The 14,617-nt window shown below is 38.7% G+C and overlaps 1 pseudogene; it reads left to right on the plus strand.

The window, feature by feature from the left end:
- The first annotated feature begins 3,809 nt into the window (after positions 1-3,809).
- Positions 3,810-14,617, plus strand: part of LOC118222900 — a 17,036-nt pseudogene continuing 6,228 nt past the window's right edge.

Genomic DNA, 14,617 nt, shown 5'->3' on the forward strand with positions numbered 1-14,617 from the left:
CCTTCCTGTGATCGAGGGAATATCTTGTCCAGAAATTTAGGAAATCTATGGATGTTGTTATAGCACGACGTCTGATATATTATAGAAAATAACATATTTCGTTTCGGAATTTTAAGCACGGAATTATGCTTGCTCGTTTAGTAAAAAGTTGTAGTTTTCACTTATTGTTTTTGAATTTATTTATGCGTTATTGACACATTTTACAAAACCGTAGGCTATAACAAAGTATAGTAGTAAACTGTCATTTAAAGTCGGCTGATTTGGTACTACTGTGCGATTTGATTAATTACAAATGCAAATAAAAGGAAATGTTTTTACGAAAACCAGAAACGCTACCCTTCAGATTAATTACTAAACGCTGTAATGTAGCTAGACTACCTACTTAGCGCATTTTGCGTTTGCCCCTATAGGCCTGTCGCCTACCTCCGACCCTGCACCGGACAAAAAAAGTGGAAACACGACGTTATGTCTTCCCAAACTGTTGTTTTTTATGTAAATATACCGTTGAGTTTTTATAATGGATAAGTTCCCACGAAGCTAAACTTGCACATGCTTTCACTTAGTAATAAACCCCGTTTGTACACACTTTTACGTAAAAGTGACCCGTAACAAAAATAAAGCCAAATAAATATGAATTTACTAGACAGCATTAGTTCGTGGAAACAGTAAAACGTTTTACGACTTGCTCATTTAAATTTTATACAAAGTGCTGCCCTTTTAGTTGCACTAGGTGTTATGTTTCTTCTGTCCGTTGTAATTATTCTAACCTTGTCTCGATCGTTGGCCTATCCCTTGTGTTGTAATTAACATTAGTATTTTGTTAAAATACATATATATGTATATATTATATATTACACTCAGCTCATGAATTATATTAAATTGCACACTAAATTAATGTAAATATGTGCTTTATTTTCGAACGTTATAGAAAACCTATTCATTGACCTACATTTTGGCATTTTGGCGTACATTTCAGTAGGACATACTACAACATTTACCTTGTCTATTTAAAATAAGCTTTTCAACCTTTTCGCCAAAATGGAAAAAAAATCTTCATATTTACTCCTTCCTGTAACATTTATTAAACCCGCGAATAGTAAACACACTAACAGCATAGGCTATATGTGCGTCTGCAAACCGTTTATCGACAGCACTTTATTTCGGAGTAACAACTAGGATAATATTTCTAAAAAAAAAAAAAAAAAAACTTTTAAAAGTTTTTTTTAGAGTAATCAGAATGGTGTATTGAAACGTCAAAAAGAAACTAATTTTTGTCGCGTAAGAATGTCTCTACCCATTAGAGAAATGTACATTTATTCAGACCTGTTAAAACCAGCAGCGGTCAATGAACTTGCGGTGCAGTGGATGGATGAAATCTTTCGCTTCTGAAGATGCGCGCATTCTCGTGTTAGACTGGGATACCGACGGAAGGTAATGCTGGAGTATTTCTATTTGACCGCGATGATGCCGTGTTTTAGCAGGCTGTAGTACTCATGCAAACATGTTTTCCAAGAAATTCGTCGTTTAAGACAAACAGATAATCTAATTGTATCTTTATAAGTGCATGAATTTCATGGAAAGCATATTCACATATACATATAGTGTATAAACACACACACGCACGCACGTCTGGGTATTTCAAATTGTTAGGAAAAGCGTATAAAAGAATAATGATGACGGATATTTAGCTAATGCATTCCATAATTGGGGTTATATTTCCCCCTCCATGAATCAAATGTTTTTTTTACTTGAAAAAGAACAACAAGCATACCCTCGTTTTCGTTTCCTTTTAGTTTCTTTTTAAAAATAAAAATATTAATCTTGTTCTGAAAGCTTTTAGCTCTTGCCTTACGCTTGTCTACAGAGTAGACTATTAGCTTCATGAACTAAAACGTGCCTCATTCGGTTAGATTCTTACTAATTTCATTAGTGATTCATACTCACCAGAATGCGTATAACTATGCATAAAATATTAGCAATAAAATAACCATATTTTTCCTGTATTTTACCCTGCGCGGCGAATATAAATTAGAATGCGTATGAAAAATAGTGTCACACTTATTCACTAAGCCATGCGCGTAGGGTAGAATTATTTGTGAATATGTTATGATCACAAGACCATTTAGAAATGACTGGAAAAGTATAAAATTTATATTTGTATGTACCCACGTGATCAGTTTATTAATTTAATCATTAGGCCTAGTGAAAAGGTTAGATAGGCCTATTTGTTTTATCTGCAAAAGAACAAATGCTGTTTAGGGAGACTTTCCATGGATGTACAAATAGCACACAAGGTCTCACACTTCTGCTGTTGATATGCAGTACAGCACATGGATATCATGCATAGCATTCATAACGTCCATTTCATGTACAGATTTAACTATTATGACCAATCAAGATGTGGACATTTGCTCATTTTCATCATAATTAATTTCTTTCATTGCTGCAAGGCCTTCTTCCATATGTTATGGAAACATCTTTTAAAGCTAATGGTTATTCCATCACATTTAGTGTTTGTTTACATAATGAGAGCTTTCTGCCTATAATAGAGAGAGAGGCAAAGAGAGACCTTTGATCCTCCTTTATTTAACTGTAAAAATGAGACATACAATTCTAGTTATCTAAAATAATCAAAGAGATAATCAGTCTGTGACACTGTAAAAATGGCTCCAGCAGTATTAATGGGTTACAGACAATGGGCTCCTCGAGGACCCACTGGCTTGAGACTATCCCCCAATCTCAGGAGGTCCGCAGGCTCCTCCAAGCCCTTGGCACAGACTTATAAAAGTCTGTACAGCCATAAGTGCTTGTGTTGCCAGGCTTCATAAGAAACCAGTGATGGTCCAGTCCCATTCCCGTCCGTCCGTCTCTACAGACTACAGGCTGGAGCCCTCCAGCAGACCTCGTTATGATACAGCGCCCCTTACGTGTCCTTCCTCTCCACAAACCACCCAACAAAGCCTCACTTTAGTCCCAACTGACTTTGGCTGATGCAGCCCACTCAAAGACTTCCAGGCAGTCTTCCAGGGCCTATACACCCCCCCCCCCCCCCCCCCCCCCCCCCCCCCCCCCGATCCTGAACCAGCACTGTAAGGTCATCTGTACGTGCTGTCAAAATTATGGCCTGTCCAGCCCCAGGAACCATCACACCCTTCACCCTTAAGTGTAAAAGATTTAATAAAGGCTCTATGGCTGGGGAGTAGAGCTGTCCTGACAAAGGGCAGCCCTGTCTTATCCCCCTCTGCACTTCTACAAGTCTACTGAGCCCTCCCCCAACCTTAACCAAACATGATGCCTGGGAGTACAACAATTTAACCCAAGAAACAAAACAATCCCCTAAACCCAAAACCATTCAACACTTTAGACATTTATCTGCGATTAACCCAGTCAAACGCCTTACTTATAGAATCTATAGAAATGAGCCCAAACTCCAGATCACATTCCTTTCACTGATCCAGTGTGCCTTCAATTAAAAACAGATTGTCTGGGATTGATCACGCAGGGATACAGTATGACTGATCAACGTGTATTAGACCAGCAAGGTGCTTCTTCTCCCAAAGAGATCAATTTCATGGGGCCGGCAAACTTTCCAAAGTGAGAGAACTGAACTTTTCAATGGCTTCATTCTTAATAAATGGGGGAACATTTGAAACTTGTTACCCTCATAGCTGGTGCTGAAAGTGGATTTACCTGCACAAATACCCCTTTAATCCAGAAACCGCTTGCAACAAAACAACAAACAAAATTTTTTTCAGAAAAACCACAACTGCCTTGTTCATTCGTGATGCCGAAATAATATTTATCGCCTCCTACCTGCGGCGTCTCCACAAAAAACTCCACTAAACTGGTTCAAAAGCACCAAAAAAATGTTTAATATATACCTCACAAAACAGTAATATTAGCTAACCCAGAATATTGTTTTAATAAACTATACCAAACGAATTCAGAGAGCCCTCTTCCCTCAGCCACCCTCCACCTCAGAGAGAGCGGGCTAGGGAGGAAGAGAGAGAGGGAGGGAGAGAGAGGCGGGAATAAGTAGAAGGCAAGAAGGAGATGTATGGGCGACACTGAACACAGATATTCCAACAAAAAGTTCTCTGCCTGTCCAGCTGGCAATTGGCCTCAAAAAAAATGGCACCTCCTCCACCAGAGAGTTCTCATGTCGCCCACTTTTACTAGTCGTAGTTTTTGGATTACGTCTGGAGAATACTTTCTGTTGTGTGTTCTGTTGTTTGGGCACATTGTTGATCTACGCACTTTGTGGACAGAGCTTTTATCCACTCGCTGTTTTGGATTTCCCTCGTTAGAAATGAGTGACGGGAGGCGATCCGCCGCCGCGTTGAGCTCGCGAGCGCACGCCTTTTCGGTTGAAGCCCTAATCGGTACGAACAAAAAGAGGAAACTGCTCGGCTGGGAGGAGAAACGGTTGGAACTGTCCCTAGAAAGCCTCGCGAACAACGGCCATTTGGGAACCGAGGAGGATATGGCGCACTGTCTGGACATCGACCCAGGTTAGTCTAAAACCGTTACAATCGAATGCTGTTGTTTTAATTGATATTATATAACGTTTTTGGTGGAAAAAAATTTGGAATTTCACGATACGTTGGGAACATGGATTATATCACGTGGGAAAAGTTGAGCAAAACAGACTAACTTTTTATTCTTGTATATATTAATCAGAAACATTCATTTACTTTATGTAGAAAATAACTTTTTACAGGCCCACGAATAACGCCTGGCTATTCAAATAATAGCTTTGTTTTTCGATGGAATACGTCTTCAACAAAAAATGTTTTAGCTGCCTATATTTTTTTACGATTATGTCATCGTACTAGGCCTACAATTTGTCTTCCATACATGAGCGTTCCAACATGTGTTTCTGTAATTGAACCGCGTTTTTTAAATCAATAACTGCTGACTGTAATGAAAATGGAAAAAATACTATTGGTAAAAGCGGGCCTGATGCAAATGTCAACATTGCGGAGAGACGGCTAAATCTGGACACCTCTCAGCCTCTTTGATGTTCACCCGCTGTTCAAGTGCAAGGTTTCTCTGTTGTCCAGTAATATATAGGTATTGTGATTCCCGAACATATCAAGGCCTACACAAATGATCATCGCCTCGGAGAACTCGGTGATGCGTTTGAAATAGATTTTAATTAAGCAACATAGTATGATTTATGGTGAATTCATTAAAGACGTGATTTAAATCTGCACTTCTTTGCAAACTCACAGTCGAATTACTCAACTTTTTCGCCAACCACATTTACTAATATGTAATTCAGTAGATGTACAACCCAGTTATTTTCGTAGAGATGATTAGGTAATGAGCGATAAGAGTATATGCGCAGAATGTGCAAATGTGTCGAGCTAATATAATCAGTTAACGCACACATCAATTTCTTATTTCTAAATTTTTGACAAAAAGATTTCTGTGTTGTTGCATATTGAAGATATACAGGGACAGACGAAACTGTAGCCACGTCCACATGAAGATAATAATTAAGTTTAACGGACAGGAAAATGAGCTAACTCGTTATCGACCAAAAAAATATATAAATATCGCCTGCTAATGTAAAAACTATGCAAGCAAGGACGGGCCCAGTTCATTAAAATGTTCAACCCAACCACTTTTCCCTTTCTCCAATAAGCCTTTTCTTTCAAAGGGTAGCCTACTTAATTCTGCTCATTCTAAGGACCTACAGTTAGTTTTATTAAACGGAAAGACTAGTCTGCGTTCACTTATTCTTATTTTTCCACAGTGCAAAATTACGCGTCGCAATAAGAATATAAACTGCAAGCATAAGTCTCATATTGTTTAAAGGCGAATTCATAAATAAATTAATAGATATAGATAAATATTCTTTTTATTCATTGGTTTAAAAATAGGTAAAAATCCAAAGTTTAATCTGTAGACAAAAAAGACATCGGCCTGTTGGTAACCCGTGTTCAGCAGTTGTCTACGATCATGAAAATGCACTTCTTGTACGTCGCTTTGGATAAAAGCGTCCGCCAAATGAATGTAATGTAATGTAATGTAATGCCTGTAGGATAATGCAAGATCGAAACACATAAGAAGTAGCAAGGACTGCTAGCAGGGATCTACAAAAAAAAAAAAAAAGTTGACCTAAACCTGCAGTCTGGAACGCGTGAAGCTTGGTACTAAAGATCTTTCTCAAACAATGGGGGTTGTGTTACCTGTGTTCGTACTACAGACAGACCTCGGATGTCAACACGGAAGAAAGGGCCAACCAGTCAACTTCGGATTAATGTTCCCCAGACAGCGGCCTGTCTATTTTAGAGTGTGGAGTTGATTGAAAGGGCCCAAGCGCCGGACTGGAGGGGAAGTGAACTTCGGAAAAGTAGCCGCGCTGGCTCCCCACGGCACGCGCAGCTTCAGTCCTGCGCGAGCCTGTAAGAAGGTTGAAAAGTCATGTGATTGGAGTCTACAGATCATTTTTGAAGGTTTAGGCCATAATTTCAAATTGGCTACTCCAGAAACTCGCTGATTAAAAATGTTTTTAAAAGATAAAATGAATCAAATAAAACAGATAAAATGAATTGTATATATTTATATTGATACCAGAGCTTTTCTGGAGATTAACCAGATTTGCGACGAGTTGATAATTCAGAAACATCTCTTTAACACCTGATCCTAATTCTGTATACCTTTCTTTCATCTTCCGTGCATTTGCACGCTTTTGGGGCTATGTGGTTTTCATCAGACACTATTCTCAGAAAAAAAACCTAAGATTGGATTTGAAAATACATAAATGTAGATATAATTGGATAAAATATTCAATCGAGCTGCATTGTATGGCTCCTTGTTCTTCTGATGATCACTTTTTATCATCGAATTTAAAGGCACAATAAAATCTAAATGTCTTAAAAATGCAAGAGGCATATTTTTGTGAATTCGTAGCCAACTTGTTTAAGTTTTTTAACATTCAATATCAGCTTACACGGAGTGTAGCACAGTGGGTAAGGAACTAGACTTGTAACCGAAAGGTTGTAGGTTCGATTCCCGGGTAGGACACTGCCGTTGTACCCTTGAGCAAGGTACTTAACCGAAATTGCTTCAGTATATATCCAGCTGTATAAATGGATACAATGTAAAATGCTATGTAAAAAAAAAAGTTGTGTAAGTCGCTCTGGATAAGAGCGTCTGCTAAATGCCTGTAATGTAATGTTCTCAATATGTAATTCTCAGACATAAACTTTTACTTACTTTAGCTATCGATAAATATGTGCTCTAATATCTAATCATATTCACGTTTAAAATCCGTATTTATATATAAGCCTACAGTTGACTAAAATCAGCTACATTGCATTACATTTTGGTTTATTCCAAATATAATAAAACATGTATAATAAAAATGTAATTATTATGTAATGTTCTAACACCGTTTTCTGGTAAATTGCTTTAAAAAAAAAAAAAAAAAAAAAAAAAAACACGTTCACATGTTTGAAATTGACTGAACGCTAAAGAACAAACGCAAATACAAATCCGCCTGTGAATTGTTCACCTGAACCAACCCAGAGCCGGAGAAAACATCCCGTGCTGAAATACGTGCAGTTTGAGACTGAGTGAGGCTGGCTGACCTCACGTATCTTTTTCTCCACGCGGGGACTGTGAATGAAGAGGTTGGGTGCTGTGGTCAGAGGACATTACTCACGCGCCTAGCTAATATACCGGATTAATTCCGTTCAAACTGGCGGCATCGGCAGAATTAATCCTGAGGAGATCCAGTGAGGCGCTGGGTGTGGCTGTAGCGCCGCTTCTTTCTCGTGCGCCATCGCGCGCTTCTTACAGCCAGGTGAAAGCGCTACTCTGGGCCCGCGGGTGGGGAAAAGCCTGGAGGTAGAGACCGAGCTGTTACTGATGCCATTTTAACAGGCCAGAAGTTCTACTGTACTGGGCTATGATAACGGATTTATTTATTTAATTGAAAATCTCACCACATTTTCGCAGAAAGGAAGAAATAGATGAGTTTTCTCTCTCTCTCAAATTTCAAATTCAAAATGCTTTATTGGTGTGACATATTTTGAAATACGTATTGCCAAAGAGCAATAATCAATCAAATATAACAGTAAATATGAAGATTAAATTACAATAATATATATTTTATGTATTTTATGTCATAATAAACAATTATTATACTGTGAATAAATTCTGCAAATATACATGATATAAATAAAGACATATATAAATAACACATACATATATAGTGTATATAAGATAAGATAGACTTTATTGTCCTGAAATAAATTTGTTTTAGACACATCTGGTGCTTGCTGTACGAAGACAGTATACATAATAACACACAATAGGACAGCACAATTGCACATTGCTCATTATACATACATTTAAGACAGGTACCTACAATACACACAGCACATACATACATGAATATATGATATACATATGTGCATATATTAATTGGTGGGGGTTGGGGGGTCACTGCTGTCCCTCTGGCTGTGGCAGGTGTCTGTAGTGCGTAGTCCTCTCAAAGGAGGATTAGTAAGAGTTGGGTCTCAGGTAGGGTTCTCTCTCTCTCTCACATAATATACACTTGTGTTTCTTATTCAGCTGATGTCAGTGAAGTGCTTTGTGTCTTCCCATGAATAGTACATGTTGGTTGGTGCTGTGATGTCTATGAACTCAAGAGCTTTATTAAGATCCTGAGCATTATTCTGCCAAATCCGTATTTATACAGGCTGGCCCTTTACACCCCTGCCGAGATGAATATAACAGTTAGTTTGTGTGAGAACTGTAGTGCATCTAATTGCATTTAATTAAAATTTTTTAAAAATAACCGTGTCTACAGTTACCTCCCTGCGTCGGCCTGGCGTCATAGCGCAGAGCTGCATTTTAAATCCCGGGTACAGGATGTGAGCGGTATAATGTCCTGAGTAGAATTCATAATGTAGGCTGCATGATATGAGTGATGCACAAATGATGTGGGTGCGTACCTGTAGTCACCAGGTGTATGGCTTGTGTACACCCGTTGCCATATGTGTTTACCAGTATTTAACCAAGGTGCTTCTGCATAATAAAATTACTATTTGTACTATTAAATAGTAGTAGTAGAAATAATAATAATGATAATAATGTTTACACAGCATGTTTACACAACATACACTTCCATTTTTAACTTCCTCGCTGGAACAACACTCACCATATTTTTCTAAGTTGATTTAAGAAGATTTCATCCTAAAAGCCTGATCAGTTTTTTTTTCTATATAAATGAGTACTGAAACTGTACACTTTTATTAAACTAAAATGGTTCTGCTCTGTCTTAATGTGCCTTTCCTTCCTGAAGCGACGTTTACAGGACGCAGTATATTTTATGCGCAGACTAATGTGAAGGGCCTTTATTTGTGTCGTAAAAGCTCGAGTTCAGATTTCCTGTCCATGGTGTAACTCCAGTCTGGAGAACATTCGCGCACCTGGCCCGCTAAACGCGGAGGCCGTCAGAGTTGACCAATAAACGCCGCGCTGCCACCACACTGCGGGTAACAGTAATAACCTAACCCTAACCCTAACCCTAACCTTTGCTGTTTTTCCAATTGCCGTATTTACGAAACCGAACAATACAGGGACGCCAAGCCTGCTTGTCGCGCAATAAAGTGATCACAGAATTTAATAACAATGTACGTGTACCTATTATAATAATCTTTATTTTTAGTTTTTATATTATTAATATATTATTATTATTATACTTTTTAAAAAAAACATGTTTTTAATTATCAAAAATCGTGCCTGCCCAGGTCCGTATGTGCACGGCACAAACAGCATTACGCGCGTAAGTGGCACGATATTAAGTCATTTTGAATGGTGCAAGACAAAAATTTTGTCTGTATGCAAATTTTTTAAAAGGGAATTCCCAGAACCCCGGGAAGTAAGATAAATGCAGTCCATTTAAGATAAAGAGCTCATTACTGAACCGCAGTGTTGCAGTAAGACACAGTAGCTACATGTTCGGCGGTAATGCAACGTTGTGTGAAGTCCAACACAGATCAAATGCGCTTTCTCGCAGTAGAATGTTTTCCATTAGTTGATTTCACTTTAATTTTACTGTGTAGCAGTATGCGCGTGTACCATGTTATCAGATTAATGAAAACTAGTTCTGCAGTTTGAGATAAACAGCACACTGCGTCCGGATAGATTCTGAGGCGAGCCCGACCTCGGACTGCGAGGGACTGGCGGACGGGACGTCCTGCTCCTTCGGCTCCCCGGCAGACCTGTGTTGCGACCCCTCGCCTCCCTCCTCTATGGACGGCATCCGAATGGTGCTGCAGTGCGCCGACCTTTGGAAGCGTTTCCATGACATCGGCACGGAGATGATCATCACCAAAGCGGGCAGGTGACTGACCTCCTCCTTCTCCAGTGCGAGCCATGCAAACCACCCGCAAGTAGGCATAATTCAGAAACTTTTAATAAATATTTTGTCAGTTATTTAATCCTGCTACTCACGAAATATTGTGAATAAATAACATTCAAAGATAACACACTTTAATAAACAATGCCACAGTGTAGAGGAGACTAGATAATTAAACCAGCTATATGCGCCTCTACGTTTAGCCTACAGTCTAAATAGATGCAGCTGTTTTGCAGTTTCTGTGATCAGCAGATGTTTATGAAGTACTCAGCCAATCCCTGCAAGCAATACAAGAGCGATTTCCCGCGTTATTGTTTGTGCTGTTAATGTGCTGCACACGAGGGCAACGGGGTTCGGGAAGGCGCGAGCCTCCTCTGTAATCACTGACCCTACCTGACGCGTGAGGCTTTTCGGGATTACCCGTCTGGGAGAGCGCGCCAATCTGCTGTTTCTAATCAATTGCGTTGAAATGTGTTTTTGGTTTTCTTGCTCTTTGGGGGCAGTAGTTATAGCCTGTAACAAACCGGCCATATAACTTAACCTACACATTTCCCTTTCTCCTTCTCGCTCCAGGATAGCCTGGTATTTCCTCAGGCATTTATAATTTTATGATCATATCGATATAAAAACGAGGTTTGCTGGATTAGTTCTGCATTCCTTGCGACTTTGAACTTGGTATGGCCGTTCTTTTGATTGACTACTCTGTAACTTTTACATACAGTAAAACCGTCAAGGTTATGACTTTCTCCAAACTATAAACTATTTAAAACGTAGGCCTAATTAAAGGACTTCGAGAATCCCGACGATAAATGTTATGTTACTTGATTCTCTGGGGCTTATTAAAACAGCTGTATTTATAAACTCACGATACATAAACCAGCGCAGGTTATTTTAAGTGAATCATCACGTCACTAGGATTCAGCCAGTATTTGTCCTTTACTTTGACAATTAAAAACTTTTTTTTCTTCACACATGGACATACAGCTTATGTAGTTCAATAATTACTAAAACGCGAAGTGCGCGAAGAACAGTGCTAGGCTTGCGTTTGCATGTTCAAGTTATTGGTAAATGTTGATTCAATAGCTACAGACCATCATAATTATTATGTGTTTATAAAAAAACAGCTATAAGTTCAATGAAAAATGTATACGTGTCTTTGAATGTATTTCAGTCCTATTTTATAGATTTTATAGCCATGCCTTCCTGGAAACACGGGCTGTGTTTTTATTTATTTATTTTTCCGTCAACATTTTGTGTCTCATGTAAACGTAACTGTATCACTTTACACAGTTAAAAGAGTACGGCTATGTTAGCAGCTGATCTACCACGTATTCGTTGAATTTCAAATTTTAGTTAATTGCAATTGCTAACATAGCCATTTAAAGACAAATAATGTATTCTTAAGCTAATATATAAAACAGGCAAAGTAGTGGTCACATTTTAAACTTGTAGGCTTCAAATGTGCATTGTAATATTATTAAAATTTCAATTGTCCTAAACAAACAATGGACCTCAATCACAAAAGTTTCCAAATTATTCTTACTGTTATTCTTACAAAATTTTCTACAGAAACCCGATATGGGATTCATGACACATGTGCAGACCTTTTTTGTATTATTATTATTATTATTATTGATGTTGTTCAATAAGTGATTTTAAATCACAGTGTTGTTTTCTGGAATATTACCAATATCCTTCAAAAGACTAGAGACTAAAAAGAAATATAACTACACTCCACACTAATGGCAGAATTGTACTAGAGATTCACATTAACCGGAAATACAGGCTACTCGCAAATTTCGCTGTGGCTTTTAGAATTAAATTTACGTTTGGAAACGCCCTTTAAAATGCAATTACATTCGCCATGTTCCATATCGTACCTGGTACTTATTTCATGTTTCTGTTAATAATAACCATTTCCATTTCAAAGGGAGGAAAAGTAACTGATTCTCTCATCATACAAATAATAAAATGTACGGCACTTACATAAACGAAAAGGCGAGCATTTTGAAGTGTAAAATTAGGGATTAACTTAATATGTCGTTCTGCATTTTGTCTGACGCTTTAATATGGCCGGATTATTAACCATTTACCTTAGTTCCCTACCTGGTGTCGGATTTCTGAAATTGCCAAAGACGTTTTGACTCCAGATTGTCAGGAGGACGGGTGGGATTCTTGGTCAACTCGTCCGCTGAGCTAACAGTATCTCGCCTCGTCCCCATTACGAAAACGCGGCATTCTTTAATTTCCCGCGCATTTGCTATGTGGAGAGTGTAGTGTGTTTAATCACAGGACCATATAATTTTCAAACTTGTGTATCGCTTATCCTCTTTCTTTAGTGCATTAGTGTAATGACTAGGGCTTTGTTTAACATGAGGATATAAGCATCAGTTCTCTTTTGGAAAATGGAAAATGTTGGGCAAGTCAAATCTAATACTCAGTAAAATGAGCTGCTCACAGTTAAGGAAGGGCCCCACATCCTTTCATTCATAATTGAGCCTGTAAAATACAACCCACTAAAATATATATATATATATATGTGCAAAATCACATTTTACTGAAAACAGGGGTATCCATGCAAAAATATAAGAAAGTAAAATAAATTCCAGGGAACTTTCAAACTGCTGCGGATAAAATAATTAAATTTATCACTCTTGCTCTCTCTCTCCCCCCTCTCTCTCTCGCTCTCTCTCCCCCTTCTTTATCTTTCTCGCTCTCTCTCTCTCCCCCCTCTTTCTCTTTCTCGCTCTCTCTCTCTCTCTCTCTCTCTCTCCCCCTCTTTCTGTCTCTGGCCCCCCCTCTCTCTCTCTCTCTCTCTCTCTCTCTCTCTCTTTCAGGAGGATGTTTCCTGCAGTGAGAGTGAAAGTCATGGGCCTGGACCCCCATCAGCAGTATTACATCGCCATGGACATTGTACCTGTGGACAATAAGAGATACAGGTATATACAGTTTATCACTGAGAGATACAGGTATCACTTTATCAGTGAGAGATGCAGGTATATACTCCTCTCCAATAAGAGATACAGGTACATATTAATTACCAGTAAGAGATACAGTTATATACTCATCACCACTTAGAGATACACTTAGAGACACACACTGATTTACTGTGGAATCATGGAGGCAGTGATTTTGTAACTATGGAGATGATAGAGGCAGTGATTTTGTAGCTATGGAGATGATAGAGGCAGTGATTCAGTAACTATGGAGATGACGGTGGCAGTGATTCAGTAACTATGGAGATGACAGAGGCTGTGATTCAGTAACTATGGAGATGACAGAGGCAGTGATTCAGTAGCTATGGAGATGATGGAGGCAGTTGTGTTGTGTATCCTTCTGAAGGGTCATTTCTTAATTGAGCTGTCTGGGTCCTGTCTGTGAGTGGGGCGTTGCTATGGGTTACCAGGTTACCAAGAGGCCCAGAAGTCTGCTGTGCCTTAAATGAATTCTTATTGTCGCATCACTTCAGTTTAAATTAGGGAGGAAAGAAGTTTGTGGGTCTTCATGTCAAGAGTATCTAATTTTATAGATAACGATTCTGAAGGATTTTATTTTTGCAGAGAGAGAGAGAGAGAAATAGAGAGCGACTCATTTTATTGAGAAATACTTTATAAGTACCACAAGTTACGAAAGTCTTTAAAAAAAGAAATATGCTTGTGAAATCAAATAGATTATTCTTGAGTAAATATCCCACAAGCCATTGCAGGCACTGGGTCTGCCCAGTGTGGAATGTGTGTGTTTTTTATTTCAGACTTTTTGCAGCCTCTTTGTGGAAATGTGGGATTATTTACTGATCAAACGAGGAGTTGTGTGAGTTTATTTCTGCTTGTGACCGTGTGTAAAATGAAAAGCAGGCTGAAAGAAGATGTGAAATGATCCATTACTCAGTCCAGGCCGAAGCTCGTTTCTCCGCTCTGCTCCTCCTCTGCTGCCTGTGGTAACCGTGGTAACGCTCGCTGGTGTTCAGGCCTTTGCTCACAAGCACAACGGTGGAGATGCGGAGTTATTCTGTCCAGATGTCACAAAGCTGTTTTAAAACAGGGACATGCCGCTTGCAATACACACACTAGTGCTTAATATTACTCACAGTGTGTGTGTGTGTGTGTGTGAGCTTGTGTGTGTGTGTGCTTGTGTGTGCTTGTGTGTGTGAGCTTGTGTGAGCTTGTGTGTATGCAGGTGTGTGTGTGTGTATATATATATATATATATATATATATATATATATATATATATCCTT

This window comes from Anguilla anguilla, chromosome 3 (assembly GCF_013347855.1).
Source record: "Anguilla anguilla isolate fAngAng1 chromosome 3, fAngAng1.pri, whole genome shotgun sequence".
Taxonomy (NCBI): Eukaryota; Metazoa; Chordata; class Actinopteri; order Anguilliformes; family Anguillidae; genus Anguilla; species Anguilla anguilla.